Source organism: Petromyzon marinus, unplaced genomic scaffold, assembly GCF_048934315.1.
Source record: "Petromyzon marinus isolate PM22_M1 ecotype Great Lakes invasive population unplaced genomic scaffold, UKy_Petmar_22M1.pri1.0 PM_Scaffold_47, whole genome shotgun sequence".
In the NCBI taxonomy this organism is placed as follows: Eukaryota; Metazoa; Chordata; class Hyperoartia; order Petromyzontiformes; family Petromyzontidae; genus Petromyzon; species Petromyzon marinus.
This window is the reverse complement of record NW_027423468.1, coordinates 449,346-469,505: the sequence shown is the minus strand read 5'-3', so window position 1 is coordinate 469,505 and position 20,160 is coordinate 449,346. Positions and strand designations below refer to the sequence as shown.

The following is a 20,160-nucleotide window of genomic DNA, read 5'->3' as shown; positions in this document are numbered from 1 at the left end:
GCAGAAGTCGCTCATTACACATGGAAGGATGTCGGACATACTACCATTGCTGTTGCTTCACATGAAGCTGTGTACTGCGGAACACACATAAAGGTGGCCTCTTAACATAGTTGGCAGTTTTGATTTAAAGCTTTCGTGACTGCAGTAATTCAAATTCTTAGTTCTTTCGGTAAAGTCACGTTGAAGGGAAACAACAAAATAATGCGTTTTGTTTTTTTCTCTCTCTCTTCCCTTTTCTCTCTTCCTTTTTTTGCCTATTGTTGTTATGTACTTCCATCCTCTTCCCCCATTAGTTACTGTATATTCTGTATATAGTGTATATGTTGTATAGATGGGTTGGGGTATTTGTTTGTTGCGGAACACTAAGGTGTTGTTCGTTTTGTTCTTTTGTTGAAGGGGGAGTTGACAGGCGGGACTGCTGAGTGCTACAAAGGGGGGGGGGGGTTGATGTAGTGACATCGCGGGAAGTCACTGTGCAGTGCCGGCCCTAGAGAGGCATGGTGTGTGGTGTAACCACATCATGGATACCACAAAAGTGTGGGTCTAGTACTGGCCTTAGAGGGGCCCGGTGAGCGCTGATGGATAGCGCTAGATGGCACCATGCTTGGCGTGCAGTGCCAACCCTACAAGACAAGGTGTGGGAGTGCTGACCATAGGAATGAGGTTACTAGAGGGCATGGCACTCTGGTTGACCCGAGAGGACACGTGACCAGTTAAGTCTACAAAGGGGCCCAAGTGGTGGCTAGGTGTGGTCACGTGGTTAGCATCCAGATCCTTCCCGAGGATTTTGGAAGGTGGTCATGGCCAAGTGCAGAGCCAGCCACGCCGCAGAGAATATAATCTGGGTCCCCAGAGGGACCGGCGTTGTTGTTCATCCTTGAATAAACCTTTGTCTACGTTCTACGTTCTCCGTTCTCAGTTCAATGAGTCTCCAATACGTGGACCTGGACCCGAGCTGTGGTCCCGGTCCGTAGTAGCTCGATACGTTGTAATTAGTTTAGTTAGCCTGGTGGTCACCACCATAGGTTGTTATTCTGTTAAGGGGTAGTTATCCCGTGTGTTGGAGTTAAATACATGTGTTGCCTCCAAGTCTATGTCTGCGACTCAGTTGAACTCACTCCAAGTCTATTACATCAATAATACGTGACTAAGTTTGATAGTATTATGTAATTTTTTTTTAATTGCGGCATTCTCAATTTACAATGTAGTTATCTTGTTAGCCTCACGTATAATTCAGATGAGCTTAGTTGTAATTTCTAAGTCTTTTTCGTATGTATTTAAGTACAGTGCACGTGTAGTGGGCTCACTTGAAAGACACACTGATTCAGGAGGCAACACATTTATTCTATGACCACAATGGGGTAACGACACAAACGCGTCAGGTCAGTCGGCACACTGCCTGACCCAAGTTGCTGAGCATGAAGACCGAAGAGAAGACGTAGCAAGGCGGGTTCTATTGCAGCAAACAGCCCTGATGCAGCCCCGGGACCCCCCTTTCATACCCCTCAGCGGGGCCCCGCTCCGCCCTCGGACACGATTTCATCCAGAACTTACTAGAAGGTTCTGGATCGCCTTCCACGTGTCCCCTGCCTGGCTCTGCCCTCGGCCACGCCCCCTTCTGGAACTCACTAGAAGGTACTGGGTCCTACAACACGTGTCCCCTCTGTCACCTTTGGCCTACATGCCATCACGTGCCCCTGCGGCCAATCGGGCTGCTACATCCTCAACTGCCCCCTACTCTGCCAGCCCCAGAGACGTCTACCATGACATATACTCTGCTGGCAGAGGGCTACTATACCCACTATTCTTCTCTCTGTCGGTAGATGGCACTAGGTGCCGTAGTGACCCATTATATGTCACTACACATGTAATGGACACCCACTGTGAACCAGTTAACTACACGGAACATTTATTCGGTTGGTTGGCATTATATATTATATTTTGTTCAGTCATCTTCGCGCAGAATATATACACGTGTGCAATATGAGTTTAATGTGTGAAATTATTCACGTCAATTATGTTGCCATATTTAGATAGGTGGAAGATTGAGGCATCATGCCACGATTGAGCCATTTAATGTCTGTACGCTCTTCGTTAATAAAATATAAGTGTATGCTTGCAGTTTAAATTCTTCATCATCATCGGACATGTTTAATCCACTGCTCGATGGATACTGATTTAATTACCAGCTAATGCTCACACACTTGTGTGGTGCCGTGGAATGAGTCACTGGAGCGCGTGCCGCTGGGAGATTGGTAGACAATGGCATTAGGACTATCAGCCCGTTCTACCAGTTGCAGCTGTGGGCAAAGCATGAAGCCATCTGAAGGATCCAGAGGGGTGCAGGGCCGAGGGTAGAGCCTGGCCACGCTTTTCAGGATATAAGGCGAGCTCCAACTCACAGCCGGGGCAGCTGCGATCTGGAGTGGAATTCGTCGTGCTGTCGTAATTGTGATCGTCACCCTCTTCAGCTGTGGGTTTGGCAGCATGTTGGCTGTCCCGACCCGGTGTGTGGTTATCCCCTAAGGCTCTGAAGGTCGGAATAAAAGAGATAGAGTACCTCCTATTAGTGTCTGTGAACTAGAACACAACATTTGGTGTCAGGCGTGTTAACGAAATTTTTTTTATATTTTAGGGTTGTTATGAATGTTTTTTCTTCGAATCCTTGAGGGGGAAATAGACTATGCTGAAACACGTGAAGAGGAAGGCTCTCACCCGCATACCCTCGGGCAAGGAGGATTCCCGGGCAGGGCTGGCAACCGGGACCCCTTGTGGGGGGCCCCGGAGTGGTGATCCCGGCGGGGCAGCGAGCAAAGGGCGACGGCTCTGAGCCGCCGCCGGCTGAAGGGGGGCTGCAGGCAATCGGCAAGCGCATCGTGGGGCTGCTTTCCACAGTGTCGACCCTGGTGGGGCAGCTGGGCAGGGAACAGCCGAAGGAAGGGGCTGTGGCTCGGGGGTGGCGAGCGGGCGACTCCACCATCACTGCCGACCGAGGGCATGAATTGGGTCCCTTTAACCTGCCGCCGACAGCTCATCCGGGGGCACCTTCCCTAGCGCAGCGGCTGCCGCTTCTCAATTAATTTTCGGCTGCGGGGGGTGCTTGGGCGGCCTTCCAGCGGCGGTTCTCCACCACTTGCGAGCTCGCAGGGTGGTCCGATGCGGAGGCGCTACTTATTCTTCCCACCGCACTGGATGACAGCCTTGGCGGCGTTTTTTTTTTACATTGGGGAGGTGGACAGAATGAAGCTGCGTCAAGCGTACTCCCAGTTGGCGGCAATTTTTGAACTGCCGTCCAACGCGGCAGACATTCGTAATACAGAGTTGGGGGGAGACGGAGACACCCCGCGCTTTCTGCAGCGCACTGCTGTCGCTGGCCAAGGATGCGTACCCAAAGATGGAGCAGGCAGGACTGGATTCTCTGGTGCTTGAGAAAATGTTGATGCTGGCTCAGGAAATTAACGTTTGTTTGCCGGCCACAGAGGAGGATGACCTGTCCTCGATTCAGGTAGCCCATTGCATCCAGGCCCACTATAACCTGCGACGACGTGCTGGGGTGACGGCAGGGGCTGGTTTTCCAGGAGAAAAGGGCAACCAGGCTCTCTGAGAGTCTCCCTGGGTGTGCGCGTCAGGTGGTTGGAGCCTGCGGAGGACATTCGGAGTGGGACGACGATGGGACAAGCGGCGGGGGGGGGGGCCCATTACCTCTTTCAGTTGTGGCCTACCGGGACACATCTCCAGGGGCTGCCGTGCTGATTTGGGGCCGCCTCCGCTCCTCTGGGTCCAAAGGCAGGTTGCAATAGGTCACACACCCGGCCGACACAGCCACCTCATGCATCCCATTTCAGTCCGTGTCAGGTGCACACGCCATCGCCCCTCATAGGAATACGGGGTATGAAGGTGGTGCATGATGGTTGGCAATGGACCGCACTGGCACACTGTGTCATGGCAGCGGGATCATCCACAGTATGTGGATTTGTGCAGGCTGTTGAGGTGCGAATGCTCCTAGATGCGGGGGCATCCGCCACCATGGGTTCAGAGTTTATTTTTAGGACTCTGCCATAGATGTGGGTTGCCTGGGTCTGGCAGATAATCTGTTGCCGCTAATGGTGGGAGTTTAGGCATTGTGGGCTAAATCAAGGCATCTATACGGACTGGCGATATTGAAAGGACGGGCCTGGTGTTGGTTTCAAGTTCGTTAGCGGTGCCTTGTTTATTGTGGAAGGATTTTTGGAAGAGGATGCCCCTCTGGATTTTAATTGACCAGGGTTGTGTGGAGTTACCGTCGGGGCATCGGTTGAGATTTTTGGAGTCCCCTACTGGATGGTGTATCGCTAACACTGTGGTTCAGGCCATGGTGTGTGAAACTGTTAGGGTTCCCCTGGGTGCACAGATGCTCATACCCTTGAGCTGCGGTCACGGCTCGACCAGAAAATCGCTGGGAGTGAGGTTCTTCTAACCCCTTCAAATAGAGCAGTTCGTGGGCAAATTTTTATAGGGCATCAGACCTAGTGTGGGGAGCGGTGGCGCAGCGGTTAACACACTAATGAACATGGCGACCAGGGTTCGATTGTCCAACACCAGTGACAATTATCTGAGCCGGTCCTGGGCCTCCCCTAGATTAACTCAACCTCGAATGAGTATCAATTGCAATGTGTAAACAACGCCACTGGGGAGATAAAGGCGGCCAAGCATGGTGCTGGCCACACACCCCATTGTGTATCGTACCAGCCTTCATAGGTGCTGGCTACAGTAGGCTGTTGGCAATATATTGTATTTTAATTAACTATTTGGCACGTTGTTTACATGACATACCTTACTGGCTGTCGGGTGGTGGAGGGTTGCGACGCATCTATACTTATGGGATCTAATCCTAAAACCTGTATTAACATTTTAAGCTGTGTTCAACCACCACACTACAGGTCTCAACAACACTCACTCACTGGTTCGCTCAATCACGATTATATTATTGCGTATGGAGGCAATAAAAGGTGTCAATTGAATACAGTGTACCAAAAAAAGTTTAACAGTAGTATTGCTATATTCTTGGTTCTTTCGGTAAAGTCACGTGGTTTTCACACCTGATGATTGTTGTGTTGCAGTCGAAACGTCGTGAATTTTATTGTTCTGTTAACGCCGACAATGGTATCTGCAGCGAAACGTCGAATATGAGATTGGACATTTTGCTCTCTTAACATTTCGGCTATTGCTGAAGTGCCAAATCAATTGGCATGTGTTCCCAAGTGACGACTTGAAGTGATTGGCTCTGTCGGTTGGTGGAGGGTTATACTGAACATTGGCCTCTTACCTACCAAGAGTATAATGACATTTATTTTCGGCACTTCTTGACTCGAGTGCTCACTCGCCACGTCATGGAGGCCGTGATGGCCTCCATGCCGTGATAAACTCGCTCGTCTTACACCGACTCACTCGCACATCAATGACTCGCGCAACCACAGACCCATTCACTCATCATACACTCGCTCGCACTACCACTGAATCGCACACATCATACACTGGGAGTGTCATGCTGCCAGCTATGGCTGCAACTTTGGTCGTACATGTTATAGTATCGTAATACTATTGCATGTTCACCAGCTCACTCCTTGTTTAAAAAATGTTGCTGTGAAGGTCTGGCTCTCAGATTAACTCTCCCAAATAACATATATTGGTAGTGTCCTGATATAGACCGCCTAGTGGGAAGGATGTTGAAGCTGCATCTGCAGAGCTTTTTGGAGGCCTCCCTAAAGGTGAAATAGTTTTAGTGGGTGATCTAAATTGGAATTTGCTAAACCCGCTGGCCGTGGCCACAAATTTTGCAGATGAATTTAACCTGTTTAAATTAATAAATGTCCCCACAAGACCCAACCTAAAAAATCTGGTACAGTCGTCTCTGCTTGACGTCCTATTGACAAATGCCCCTCACAATTTCACACTGACTGGTGTTCTGGGTAAAAACCTTGGTGATCGCTCCATTTTTGGGGTGAGATCATCAGCCAGACCCGAAGCACTCGGACACTTCAGCACTCGGGCATTTACTAATGATGTGCTTCACTCGGATATTGACAAGGTCTGTGATATCCCCAACCTAACTACGGCTTGGGAGACCTTCAGGTACACGTTTCTCCAAATTCTTAACAAACATGCTTCGTTGGTTAGATTTAAAACTAAAGGCAACCACCCACCATGGTTTGATCCTTTGATTACAAAGCTCATGAAAACTAGGGACAAGGCTTGGACATGTGCTCAGAAAAGTACTTTGGTCAATGACTGGCTAGAATACAGGATTTTAAGGAATAGATGCGTCAAAAAATGCCTATTTTTCCTCCTGGAATCACATGGAAATGCCAGGATTTTCTGGAAAACAATCAAATGTATCGAAAAGGCATCCAATACAGATAATCTGCCCGTTGAGCTTAACGGAAATGGGGAATATTTTTCGGATCCCAAAAAAATAGTTGACAATTTTTTAACCTTCATTTTTCTGAAGCTGGTAATCTTTTTGATAATGTATTGGGAGTCACCCCTGCTCATGCAAATTCATACACCTCTGTCCAAATATTAAACGACTTTAGTTTCCAGCAAATCCACGAAAGTATTGTTCTGAAACAACTGTCCTACCTCAAAGGGTCTTCCTCTACCGGAGCAGATAGTATTCCCATCTTTGCTCTACTAACTGTTGGTCACCTAATATACAAACCTATAGCCCATATTTTCAACCTGTCCATCATATAAGCATCAGTTGCTCTAGAATGGAAACATTCCTATGTCCGTCCACTTCACAAAGAGGGCCCTAAAGGTGATCCAAATAACTACCGACCTATCTCAATTTTGTCCCCGTTCATGAAAATTTTTGAAAAATTATTGAACTACCAAATTATCAGTTTCCTGTCCACCAACAATCTACTACATCTAAAACAATCTGGGTTCTGAAAAAAATACAGCACCACATCTGCTCCATTAGACTCTCTGAATCACATTTACAGTAGCCTTGATACTAAGCAGTAATGTGCCTGTCTTTTTCTTGACCTGTCCAAAGCTTTTGATACAGTAGACCACAACACCCTGCTAAGTAAACTAAGTTGCCTCTGTTTTTCCGGAAACGCAGTAAAATGGGTACAAATTACCTCTTCTCTTACCCAAACTGTATTCACAGATGGTTGGAGGTCAATCGGCGTTAAGATAACAAAAGGGGTTCCACAGGGTTCCATCCTTGGCCCCCTTTTGTTCTCTCTTTATGTCAATGACTTGGGCACTGACCTGGATCATTCCAGGGTAAATCTTTTTGCAAATTACACGATACTAATTACTGCTGGCCGCTCTCCGGATGACTTGATTGCTAAGCTACAGGGTGATTTCAACAAACTACAACATCAGCTAGTTGCTCTTAAACTAGTCCTGAATACTTCCAAAACCAAGGTGCTATGCTTCTCACCTTGACTAAAGCTGGAAGTTATTTTTCCCCAATTACAGTCCTTAAATAATTATCAAATAGAGCAAGTCAAGATCTATAAGTATCTTGGTCATCCTGGATTCAAAACTGAATTTTGAAGATCGCATTGATTATATTGGTAAAAAGACGAAAATATAAATTGGTTTTCTGTATCGACACAAGCCCTGCTTCTCCCCCAATGTTCCGTTTTGCATTGATAAAATCTACCATACTGCATCTACTTGATTACTGTGACATCGTGTAAAAATCAGCCCCAAGTACTGAAGCTTGATTCCATCTATCACTCGGCCTTAAGATTTACATTGCACTGCCCATATAGGACTCGCCACTGATCTCTCTACATTGGGTCAAACTTAACATCTCTTAATGTTCGACGGCTTGTGCAACAGATCTTATTTATTCACGATGTACTTACAAAAAATTCCGCAGACTACCTACTGGATCTCGTCTCTGTTTCAAAGAACAAATTTGACCTCAGGTCTTCGCTCATTTACCAGCTTCACATTCCCTATTGCCGTACAAAAACTGGAGGAAGGGCCTTTGCTATTGATGCCCCCAGGTTCTGGAATGCTATTGCCAATAAACTGCAACTTGAATCGCTACCAATGAGATCTTCTCTCAACACTGCTCTAGAGGAGTTGTACACCCCTAGCTGCTACTGCTATTCATTAGCGTAAAATCAAATGTTTCGCTCCAGATGACTACTGCAAAGTATTATCTGTATTTTGATTTAGCGTGCTGATCTTAAAGGTGCATTGAAAAAATAGATACTCTGACTGATGCTTCTGTTGTGGAGTAACTCATTCAGCCAGCTGTGGCTCTAGGGTTTGGTGTTTCAAGTTATTCATGTAGTTTATTGTTAAAAATTCGGTCAGTCCCTATGATCACTGTTACATTGCAATTATGGCTTCATTTTTGGTTATTTCGAAAACGTTTTTTGGTTTGGACATGTTTGTAGTACGGAGTTAGAATGGTGGCCTTAATCTAAGTTTCTTGTTGTTGTTTGACTTGCATCCCACTGGGATTTTTGCACACAGCGTTGGTGTACAGTGCTTTTTCAAGAATATTTTGCTGTTTTTTCCTGGATTTTCTGTTTGCACAGTCACTTCAAGATGTTTTCTTGTTCGTTTTTTCTTGTTTTTTGTTTGCGGTTGCTCCCGATTTCAAGAGCCAAATGGCTCACAGGGCTATACCAAATAAATAAATAAACTGAAATGTATATCGTTAATACTGGTAGGAACCTCCTGGTGACACCAGCCCACAGGGGATCATTGTGACCGTCCGTCGTGCATACAAAAATGGGAGGGGCTTGGTGGGGAGGGGCTGGTCACCCCGTGGTGCCCTTATAAAACTCAACGTTTAACCTACTCACGCCGACTTGTGCCTGCCCTCATAGTCGGGCATATTTGCGGAATACACCACGCCGCCGTTGACCCTGGTCATTGACCGAGCAACCCAACGTTCCTACCAGCTCCCTCCGCTGCAATGTGTTTTGTTAAATTTGAATCACAGTTCCTATGATTACCGTTCTTACATTGTTTTTATAGCTTCATTTTGATTTTGAAAACATGGTTTAAGCCATGTTTCTTGTGGAAGTGCGGGGTTGGCCTGATAACTTAAATCTAAATTGTCTTATGGTTGTTATTCTTTGACCTGCATTACACTGAGATTTTTGCACACAGCGTTGTAATACCGTTTTCTTTTCTGGAAGATTTGCTGTTTTATCCAGGATGTTTCTGTTGCGTGTCCATCGCTTTAAGATCTTCTCTGTTCATATTGTTTGTGGTTGCACCCGACTCAAGAGCCGCATGGCTCACAGGGATATACCAATAATAATTGAAACTTGAAACGAGCCCTGTTCTCATACGACTGGAATCATGACCCCGTTGTTCCCCACTGTCACGCCCGCACGTCCGCGTGTCTGCCCTGGGCCACATTCGCGCCTCTGACTCGACCATCATTGCTAGCGTCACGCTCACCAACAGGGACACTCACTGATGTCCCTCCATTTACGAAAGCGATGCTTTCCTTATAAAACGCGCGAAAAACTAAATATCAAATGAATTTTCCCATTAATTTAATGCAAAAAAAATCGGGATGCGTTTCGGACATATCAACTCCACTCCTTATCTAAAAATATACACCTATATCACTTTTCACAATGCAAAAGTACCCGTAAGGATTTTTTTTTTACCTTTGCAGGGAATTCACCAAAAGATTTGCATGTTGAATTGACTGGAGGTGATGTGGAGGCTTTGCTGTTGCCCTGCAGGGACACCGTGACGCTGTAGTGGACGGATGATGCAGCCTCCACGGTGCTTCTCGTTTGATCTGGCGCGTGCCGTATGGTGTTTCGTTCACGCGGAAATTCGATTTTGTTCATCTAAAGGTGTCCATAATTTGTCAATTGCATGAACGTGACATTTTGTAAAATCGAACGTTCGTAAATAGATACATGAAGCAGGCCACTGTTGTATATGCCCCCCTTTCCATCTTAATATTAACAAGTAATTTTTCGATACATATAGATACATATTTCTATTATTATTTTAATAATGAATAAAAACACCAAACCAGGCCTCGGCATGGCATGTGGAGGTCATATTTACCTTGACCCACTAACACGATTTTGACGTTCAGAGCCCTCCCAGGGTCAGAGGGAGCAGATAGAGAGCAGAGCACAGCGGATTGCAAGGGGCTGACATAAACACAAAGCCAGGGTCACTGGGAGGTTGCGGTAGCCTAGATCTAGTTAAGTCAAAAAAGCTAATTGGTTCTGCATTACTATTAAAGTAACTTAAAGTCGGAATTTAACGACAGGGTAGGCTAAAGTTATTTATCTTCACACCCACTTCAATTGAACCCTGCCACAAGCTACGTCAATGTAACCATCACCCGTCTATTAATTTAATATGAAATGTGTTTACATATTTTAATAATTACTATACGACTTGACCCGAAGCCTATAACAATCAGGTTTTCCTAAGTCAACATGAATGCTCTAATCCACCCATACGCAAATAATAAGCAGGGTTAAAGCAAGAGTAGAGAGGAAAATAAATGCAAGCGCACAGCAAAACTGCAACGTAAGCAAAGGGCGATGTTAACCCCAAGGTCGGAGAGAAAGGGAGATCCCGGCCGTCTTTGTATCCCCACAGCGCGGGGTAGGAGTGTGTATACGCTCGAGGAAACACGAGTCAAACGCCACAACGGGAAGCCGACCCAGACCTTGTATTAATACAGAATCATAACTTTGGAACGCTGATGAAATGAAATGTTAACTTAAAACTTTTTAACCATTTCTTTGTGCGTCGGTGAAAGTCGGAGGGAATATCGCCCCTCCCTCCAGGTTGTGCACCCAGACAGAGGCGCCTTCGAGACAATTTATAACATTTGATTGTTTTACTTGTGGGTTTTATGGTAGGAGTGACAACGGAATATACCGTGGGTGATGCACACAATGACACACTGACACACGTACAGACACACACGGACGCAGATACATACGGACAAATCCTGACACAGCAAAAATCGAAAGAAACTCCGCCTTGTGGGCAGGATCCGAGTGAAGGGATTTTTGGGCATAAAAAGAGGATCCTGAGCATTGAAACCTCAGTTCGACCGGAGGGGGTCGGCTCACCAGAGTTCGACCGGGGGGGTCGGAACTCGGGGAGTTCGACTCGGAGGAGCAACTCGGAAGAGTTCGACCAGGGGGGTCGGAACTCGGGGAGTTCGACTCGGAGGAGGTCGGAACGCGAGAGAGTTCGACCAGTGAGTCGGCTCAGGAGCAGTTAAATCGGGAACGAGAGGAACAGGTCGCCAGCCGGCGAGCTGTAGAGCAGGGGGCGGCGAGCAGAAGCCAAAGTGGCCCGTCGCTACCCACTGACGTTGGCAAGAATCGCAAGGTAGTGAGGCGCCACCGAGTGTGATTTTAAAAGAACTGAAAAAAAGAGTATTGTTGAAAGCTTATTCTAAAATGAGTCCAGCTGCACAGCGACCGACGCACCAAGCAAGAGCTTCTGCAAACCAGTGCAAGAGCACGTGCGACTTGAGTCATCCAGCAGTGGAGAAAAACCTGCTTTCAGTAAACCAGCAACGAGCACGTTCGAGTTCTCCACCCAGAGAGAGAGGGAGCGTGCCGATGCAGCTCATCCAGCAGCGGAGAGAAACTGCTGTCGGCAAACCAGCACGAGCGTGATCGCGCAGCTCATCCAGCAGTGGAGAGAGGTGGCCACTGAGCAGCACTGAGAGCGATCAAGCAACCCCCCCCCCGTGGACAGAGGCTGGCTGCTGTGTGGAGGAGGGAACGCCGATACGTATGATGCACAACCCCCACTCACCCTGACCGCTCTAAAGGGAGCGAGTATCCCTTTCATACAAGGGACCCGTCGACGTATGTTAACGCGAGAAGACCAACCACACTCACATTACCCTATAAAGAGAACTCCACGATACGATGATGCGCTATGCCCCACTACAAGACCAATCTGACGTTCGCTGGACCTAAAGACTCCAAACAATGACTACTCCACACAAATCATGACACACAAACACACTCAAGTCCGTGAACCATCTGGCCGTGGAAGCATCGATCGTGTGATAACAGTCCGTCGTTTATAAGTATATTCGTAATTTTCCTCTTTAATATTTTGTTTTGGACTGTACTTCTAATCGCATAAGTTACCAACTGATCCATCAATACGAATTAACCCTTGGCACCTTCGCCACGGAGCTACGCTCCCGGGGAGGAATCGTGCTAAACCGATTTTCTGATCATACAATCTTATTCACGAATAAGACAATCAAAATAACTGTTTGATTGTCTTTTTAGATGAATACCGTTGCATGTTAATCAATCGCCTGTGATAACATGCTGACCATTTCAAGCATAATAATCGTTCATATTATAATGTTTAAGCTTTTGTGTACCATAGCATTGGCATGTTCTGACTCTCTCTCTCACTAACAGCAATTGCTTTATGCGGGGTGCATGTGTTATCAAAGTGAAATCGTACAGTCGTTGATGATACTGTATTGATACCGTGTGGATACCGTGTTGAAGTTCCGAGATTGAGAGTTCACATACATATTATATTCTTAGTTTTTTCGGTAAAGTCACGTTGAAGAGAAACAACAAAATAACAAAATATATATAAAAAAATTCTCACGACGTTTCGACCATAACTCAAACGGTCATCATCAGGTGTGTCGGTTTGCATAAATTTATTTTGAAAACGGCATATTTATTTATTTATATAAAAAAATAACGTTTGCGTCACGCGCAACGATTGGCTGTTTGCCAGGACTAGTCCATCTATTTTTTTGAAAAGAGGAGGGGGGAGACGAAATTTGTTTTTATGTATGCTGTCTGAAAGCCACTGTAAGCGTGAACAATCAATCAAGAACTGAAATGATTTATCAAATCTTTCCAATGATTGCTAAGATAGAATCCATCTTCTCGGTTGAAATTGTCTCTGTGTTTGTATATGTGGATAGCCTCATGAACGAATCTCTCATGGAAGCCAGATGGCTTACAAAGAACCTCCGTCTTGGAAAAGTCAATGGCATGTGAGCCTACTGAATTAGAACAATGATCTGCTACGGCCGAGGTGTTGGTCCTACCGTGTTTAAGGTCTGCTTTATGTTCACGAATGCGGTCCGAGATATGGCGTTTGGTTTCTCCAATGTAACTACTACCACAGAGGCAACTTAGTTTGTAGACACCAGGGTATTGTATGTCCGGAATCACATCTTTTACAGACGGAACCAGATCACGGATTTTATGTAATGTGTTGAAACGGACCTGGATCTTGTGTTTATTAAAGATTTTGGAGATCTTTTTTGTGATCCCAGCAATGTAGGGTAAAGTGATGGTTTTGAAAGGCTCCTCAAGAGGGTTCTTCTTCATGGTTTGAGTGATAGCTTTGCGGATTGTATAGTCGGAGTAACCATTAGCCCTAAGAGCTTGGTGTACGTGCTTGAGTTCACTGCTTATGTGTTCCTGGTCGGATATGCATTGGGCTCTATGATACAGAGTCTTGATGAGAGAATTCTTCTGTGATGGATGGTGGTGGGAATCCGGTTTCAGATAAGCATCCGTATGGGTAGCTTTCCTGTAGACAGAGTGGCTCATTGAACCATCAGGTCTCTTTTTAATTAGGACATCCAAAAAAGGTATCTTGCCATCTATTTCGACTTCCATGGTAAATCTGATGGCTGGGTGTATGGAATTGATGTGGTCGAAGAATTGGTCTAGAGCAGGCCGGCCATGTGGCCAGATGACAAAAGTGTCATCCACGTACCTCTTCCATAAGGTTGGGCGCAGAGTGGCAGTCTGGATGGCGTCAGTCTCAAATTTCTCCATGAAAATGTTAGCTATAACTGGAGAAAGGGGGGAGCCCATTGGGGTGCCCTCAGTTTGTTTGTAGAAAGTTCCATTCCAAGTGAAGTATGTATTGGTTAAACAGTGTCTCACCAGGGGGGGTACCTCAGTGTTTAGTCCTTGATGAACCAAGTCTTCAATGATTGCAATGGTGTCAGGTACAGGAACCTTGGTGAATAAGGAAACTACATCAAAACTGACAAGCAGGTCGTCTGGGGACAGGGAAATACCCTTGATTGTTGATACCAGGTGAGTAGAATTTTGTACCGCAGAGGTGGTCTTTCCAGTGAAAGGACGCAGGATTTCAGACAAAAAACGAGCTAGTTTGTAGGTGGGGGAGCTGATAGTAGAGACTATGGGACGAAGAGGTGTATCAACTTTATGTATTTTTGGTAAGCCGTATAATCTTGGTGGCCTGGCAGCAGAAGGTTTCAATGAAAACTGTTTAGATTGATCAATTAATGCGGTTGAATCAGAAATTATTTTGTTGGTTTGTGTGACGAGGCTGTTGGTGGGATCTCTTTTTATTTTTGTATAACTACCATCGTCGAGTAATTCTTTAATTTTGTTGTTGTATTCTATTTTATCCATGATAACAGTAGCATTGCCTTTGTCAGCTGAGAGAACTACAATATCATTCCTCTTTTTTAATTTATATAATTCAAAACGCTCATTTTTGCTGAGGTTGCTAGCTGGCATCTTAGCGTTTTTGAGGGTTGCAGCGATTTCAGATCTTGCTACGTCTGCAGCGATGTGACCCAGGCCCCTGAGAGCAACGTCTACTTGGGCAATTATATCATTAACTGGTATGTGTTTAGGTGTGACTGCAAAGTTTAGACCTTTAGCTAAAATGGATTTCAGACCATCGGAAATAGAACTGTTACTGCGATTAATTACGACTTTATTAACGTCTAACTTTTTGGTGTGTGGGTCCGGTCTTTTGTTGAATAGGAGGTTAAATTTGGAAATCAGGTTTTCCTTACATTTGGTCGACATAGTAGCAGCTGAAGAGGCAGTCATATTGTCTACATGTTCCCAATCCGATGTGGACATTATTGCCGTCAATGATAAGTGTGATTTGTAGAGTGTCTTGTCTAACTGATCTAGTTGTGTGCGTATAAGTCTGATTTTTTCTGAGATAAGAGCTAAGCTAGTTTTGAAAAGAATTCGTTTCGCATTAGAAGAAGTTACAGTAGCAGAGGTGAGTGTAAATGCGATTGGTATTACCCCAGAGTCGCGGCATCTCTTCAGGAAGGTGAGAGACTCGATCAGCTGAGCTTTCTTATCCCGGAGTTTGTTGAAGGATCTTAAAGTTATGTGAAAACCCTCCCCGTAGAGGCGATTAAATTTTGATTTAAAGCTTTCGTGACTGCAGTAATTCATATTCTTAGTTTTTTCGGTAAAGTCACGTTGAAGAGAAACAACAAAATAACAAAATATATATAAAAAAATTCTCACGACGTTTCGACCATAACTCAAACGGTCATCATCAGGTGTGTCGGTTTGCATAAATGTATTTAGAAAACGGCATATTTATTTATTTATATATTTTTATATATATTTTGTTGTTTCTCTTCAACGTGACTTTACCGAAAAAACTAAGAATATGAATTACTGCAGTCACGAAAGCTTTAAATCAAAATTTAATCGCCTCTACGGGGAGGGTTTTCACATAACTTTAAGATCCTTCAACAAACTCCGGGATAAGAAAGCTCAGCTGATCGAGTCTCTCACCTTCCTGAAGAGATGCCGCGACTCTGGGGTAATACCAATCGCATTTACACTCACCTCTGCTACTGTAACTTCTTCTAATGCGAAACGAATTCTTTTCAAAACTAGCTTAGCTCTTATCTCAGAAAAAATCAGACTTATACGCACAGAACTAGATCAGTTAGACAAGACACTCTACAAATCACACTTATCATTGACGGCAATAATGTCCACATCGGATTGGGAACATGTAGACAATATGACTGCCTCTTCAGCTGCTACTATGTCGACCAAATGTAAGGAAAACCTGATTTCCAAATTTAACCTCCTATTCAACAAAAGACCGGACCCACACACCAAAAAGTTAGACGTTAATAAAGTCGTAATTAATCGCAGTAACAGTTCTATTTCCGATGGTCTGAAATCCGTTTTAGCTAAAGGTCTAAACTTTGCAGTCACACCTAAACACATACCAGTTAATGATATAATTGCCCAAGTAGACGTTGCTCTCAGGGGCCTGGGTCACATCGCTGCAGACGTAGCAAGATCTGAAATCGCTGCAACCCTCAAAAACGCTAAGATGCCAGCTAGCAACCTCAGCAAAAATGAGCGTTTTGAATTATATAAATTAAAAAAGAGGAATGATATTGTAGTTCTCTCAGCTGACAAAGGCAATGCTACTGTTATCATGGATAAAATAGAATACAACAACAAAATTAAAGAATTACTCGACGATGGTAGTTATACAAAAATAAAAAGAGATCCCACCAACAGCCTCGTCACACAAACCAACAAAATAATTTCTGATTCAACCGCATTAATTGATCAATCTAAACAGTTTTCATTGAAACCTTCTGCTGCCAGGCCACCAAGATTATACGGCTTACCAAAAATACATAAAGTTGATACACCTCTTCGTCCCATAGTCTCTACTATCAGCTCCCCCACCTACAAACTAGCTCGTTTTTTGTCTGAAATCCTGCGTCCTTTCACTGGAAAGACCACCTCTGCGGTACAAAATTCTACTCACCTGGTATCAACAATCAAGGGTATTTCCCTGTCCCCAGACGACCTGCTTGTCAGTTTTGATGTAGTTTCCTTATTCACCAAGGTTCCTGTACCTGACACCATTGCAATCATTGAAGACTTGGTTCATCAAGGACTAAACACTGAGGTACCCCCCCTGGTGAGACACTGTTTAACCAATACATACTTCACTTGGAATGGAACTTTCTACAAACAAACTGAGGGCACCCCAATGGGCTCCCCCCTTTCTCCAGTTATAGCTAACATTTTCATGGAGAAATTTGAGACTGACGCCATCCAGACTGCCACTCTGCGCCCAACCTTATGGAAGAGGTACGTGGATGACACTTTTGTCATCTGGCCACATGGCCGGCCTGCTCTAGACCAATTCTTCGACCACATCAATTCCATACACCCAGCCATCAGATTTACCATGGAAGTCGAAATAGATGGCAAGATACCTTTTTTGGATGTCCTAATTAAAAAGAGACCTGATGGTTCAATGAGCCACTCTGTCTACAGGAAAGCTACCCATACGGATGCTTATCTGAAACCGGATTCCCACCACCATCCATCACAGAAGAATTCTCTCATCAAGACTCTGTATCATAGAGCCCAATGCATATCCGACCAGGAACACATAAGCAGTGAACTCAAGCACGTACACCAAGCTCTTAGGGCTAATGGTTACTCCGACTATACAATCCGCAAAGCTATCACTCAAACCATGAAGAAGAACCCTCTTGAGGAGCCTTTCAAAACCATCACTTTACCCTACATTGCTGGGATCACAAAAAAGATCTCCAAAATCTTTAATAAACACAAGATCCAGGTCCGTTTCAACACATTACATAAAATCCGTGATCTGGTTCCGTCTGTAAAAGATGTGATTCCGGACATACAATACCCTGGTGTCTACAAACTAAGTTGCCTCTGTGGTAGTAGTTACATTGGAGAAACCAAACGCCATATCTCGGACCGCATTCGTGAACATAAAGCAGACCTTAAACACGGTAGGACCAACACCTCGGCCGTAGCAGATCATTGTTCTAATTCAGTAGGCTCACATGCCATTGACTTTTCCAAGACGGAGGTTCTTTGTAAGCCATCTGGCTTCCATGAGAGATTCGTTCATGAGGCTATCCACATATACAAACACAGAGACAATTTCAACCGAGAAGATGGATTCTATCTTAGCAATCATTGGAAAGATTTGATAAATCATTTCAGTTCTTGATTGATTGTTCACGCTTACAGTGGCTTTCAGACAGCATACATAAAAACAAATTTCGTCTCCCCCCTCCTCTTTTCAAAAAAATAGATGGACTAGTCCTGGCAAACAGCCAATCGTTGCGCGTGACGCAAACGTTATTTTTTTATATAAATAAATAAATATGCCGTTTTCAAAATAAATTTATGCAAACCGACACACCTGATGATGACCGTTTGAGTTATGGTCGAAACGTCGTGAGAATTTTTTTATATATATTTTGTTATTTTGTTGTTTCTCTTCAACGTGACTTTACCGAAAAAACTAAGAATATGAATTACTGCAGTCACGAAAGCTTTAAATCAAAATACATATTATAGTTAAGGTTTAATTAGAAAATAAATTGATTAATACAGAAGTGGTCGTGTGATTCTTTCCTGAAATTTTTGCATAAGATCTGTATCCTGCGATGAGATATGAACTCGGGAACCTAAACTATAAACACACCAATCCACACTCATTAAACTTTAAAGCGAATGATATGAACTTGGGACCTAAAATATGAACACTCGGAGAGTGTTAAAGCGAGAATCCCTATATTATGCTGATCAATAATACAAAGTTAGACAACGAGGCCGAATTGACACTAGCGTAACTGCACACGATTGATTGCGTTATCCTGATTGATAACCCCACCTCGTCAACGAGGCGGGGCCTGATTATCATAAAGGCTATAATTTACACAACCACACCCACTCGTATAAATTAATACGATTACCTCTCTAATTAGCATAGTTATACGTATAATTACACGAATTAACATAGTTTTGGATTCATTATGCAAATTTCGAATTTCATTTAATTTTCATTACTTTTCATAAATTTTCACACATCCACATATACAACACCCACTCACTCAAGACTCCACTCACCCACCCACTCACCTATTCACTCCCCCACTCACAAACCCACCCATCCACCCACCCACTCTCTAACTCACACACTCACCCGTCCGCTCACCCAGCTACTTACCTACTCACCCACCTACCCAACCACCCATGACTCAATCACACACCTACCCACTCAATAAACTAAAACTGAACTATTTTTCATCGTACTAGCTAAGGTCCACAGAGATATATAGATCTTTTTCAAAAGCGACCTTGTTGCAAATTACAGGAAAACAAAGTGGTTTATCACATATACAGTGAGGGAAAAAAGTATTTGATCCCCTGCTGATTTTGTACATTTGCCCACTGACAAAAAAAAGATCAGTCTATAATTTTAATGGTAGGTTTACTTGAACAGTGAGAGACAGAATAACAACAATGGGTGGCATGGTGAGTGGGTTCGTGTGTGAATGGCTCGGTGGTTGAGTTTGTGGGTGGTTGAGTAAGTGGCTGGTTGAGTTAGTGAGTGGTTAAGTTAGTGGGTAGGTGTTTGAGTGGGTGAGAGAGTCCAAGAGCGTAGCGCCATGGGACAAGATACTATCTCGCCTGGTATCCAGGAGCTTCTAGGTTCAATCCCTACCTTGTTGCGTATCTATTTCCCTAAACATTTAGAAACATGCATTTAGAGGAGTTGGCTGCTATAAATGTATCCGTGATACGCCACATTGTTGAGCTATCATTTGTGGTGACGGTTGTTTTGAAAACGAGCTATATAGCTCGGTGTGCCTTACCTGGTAAAATAAACATAATTTAGATTTAGTTTAGTGTGTAGGTGAGTGGGAGGTGGGTGAGTGAAATAGTGGGTTAGAGATATAGTATTGGTTGGCTTGCTGAGTGGGTGAGTGGCTCGGTAGTTGAGTTAGTGGGTGGTTGAGGTAGTGGGTGGCTGAGTTAGTGGGTGGTTTAATTAATAGGTGATTTAGTTTGTGAGTGGTTGAATTATTGGGCGGTTGACTTATGGGTGAGTGGGTGAATAATTCCGTGGTAATGGGTGAGTAGATGAGTGGGCGGGTGGTTGGGTGAGTGGGTGGGTTAGAAATTGAGTGGGTTGCATGGTAAGTGGATGTATAAGTGGGTGGGTAAGTAGGTGAGTGGCTGAGGGAGTGGGCAGCTGGTTGGGTGAGTGAGTGGGTTAGAAATTGAGTGGGTGGCAGGGTCAGTTAATGTGTAAGTACTGGGTGAGAAGGTGAGCGGCTCATTGAGTAAGTGAGTGGATGGGTGAGTAGGTGAGTGGATGGATGAGGGAGTGAGTGGGTGGGTGGGTGGGTGAAGCAGGGCCCATATATCTACTGAGAATTTCATCATCGCCTGCGGCTGAGGTTGGCATCGTCCCCGACTCCTCCTGATGTCGAGGGTAAATGGGCGAGGTTTAGGACTGACTCATGCAGCTGCAATGGCTGCTTTGGGTACGCGGTCCAGACCTCCTCTCCAG

At 44.7% G+C, this 20,160-nt stretch overlaps 1 long non-coding RNA gene across 1 annotated transcript; it reads left to right on the top strand.

The window, feature by feature from the left end:
- The first annotated feature begins 453 nt into the window (after window positions 1-453).
- Window positions 454-10,028, top strand: LOC142923378 (uncharacterized). The gene is made up of 3 exons (XR_012940708.1): window positions 454-3,505; window positions 3,630-3,786; window positions 9,723-10,028. It is a non-coding gene; the product is annotated as an uncharacterized LOC142923378 (long non-coding RNA).
- The last annotated feature ends 10,132 nt before the right edge of the window (window positions 10,029-20,160 follow it).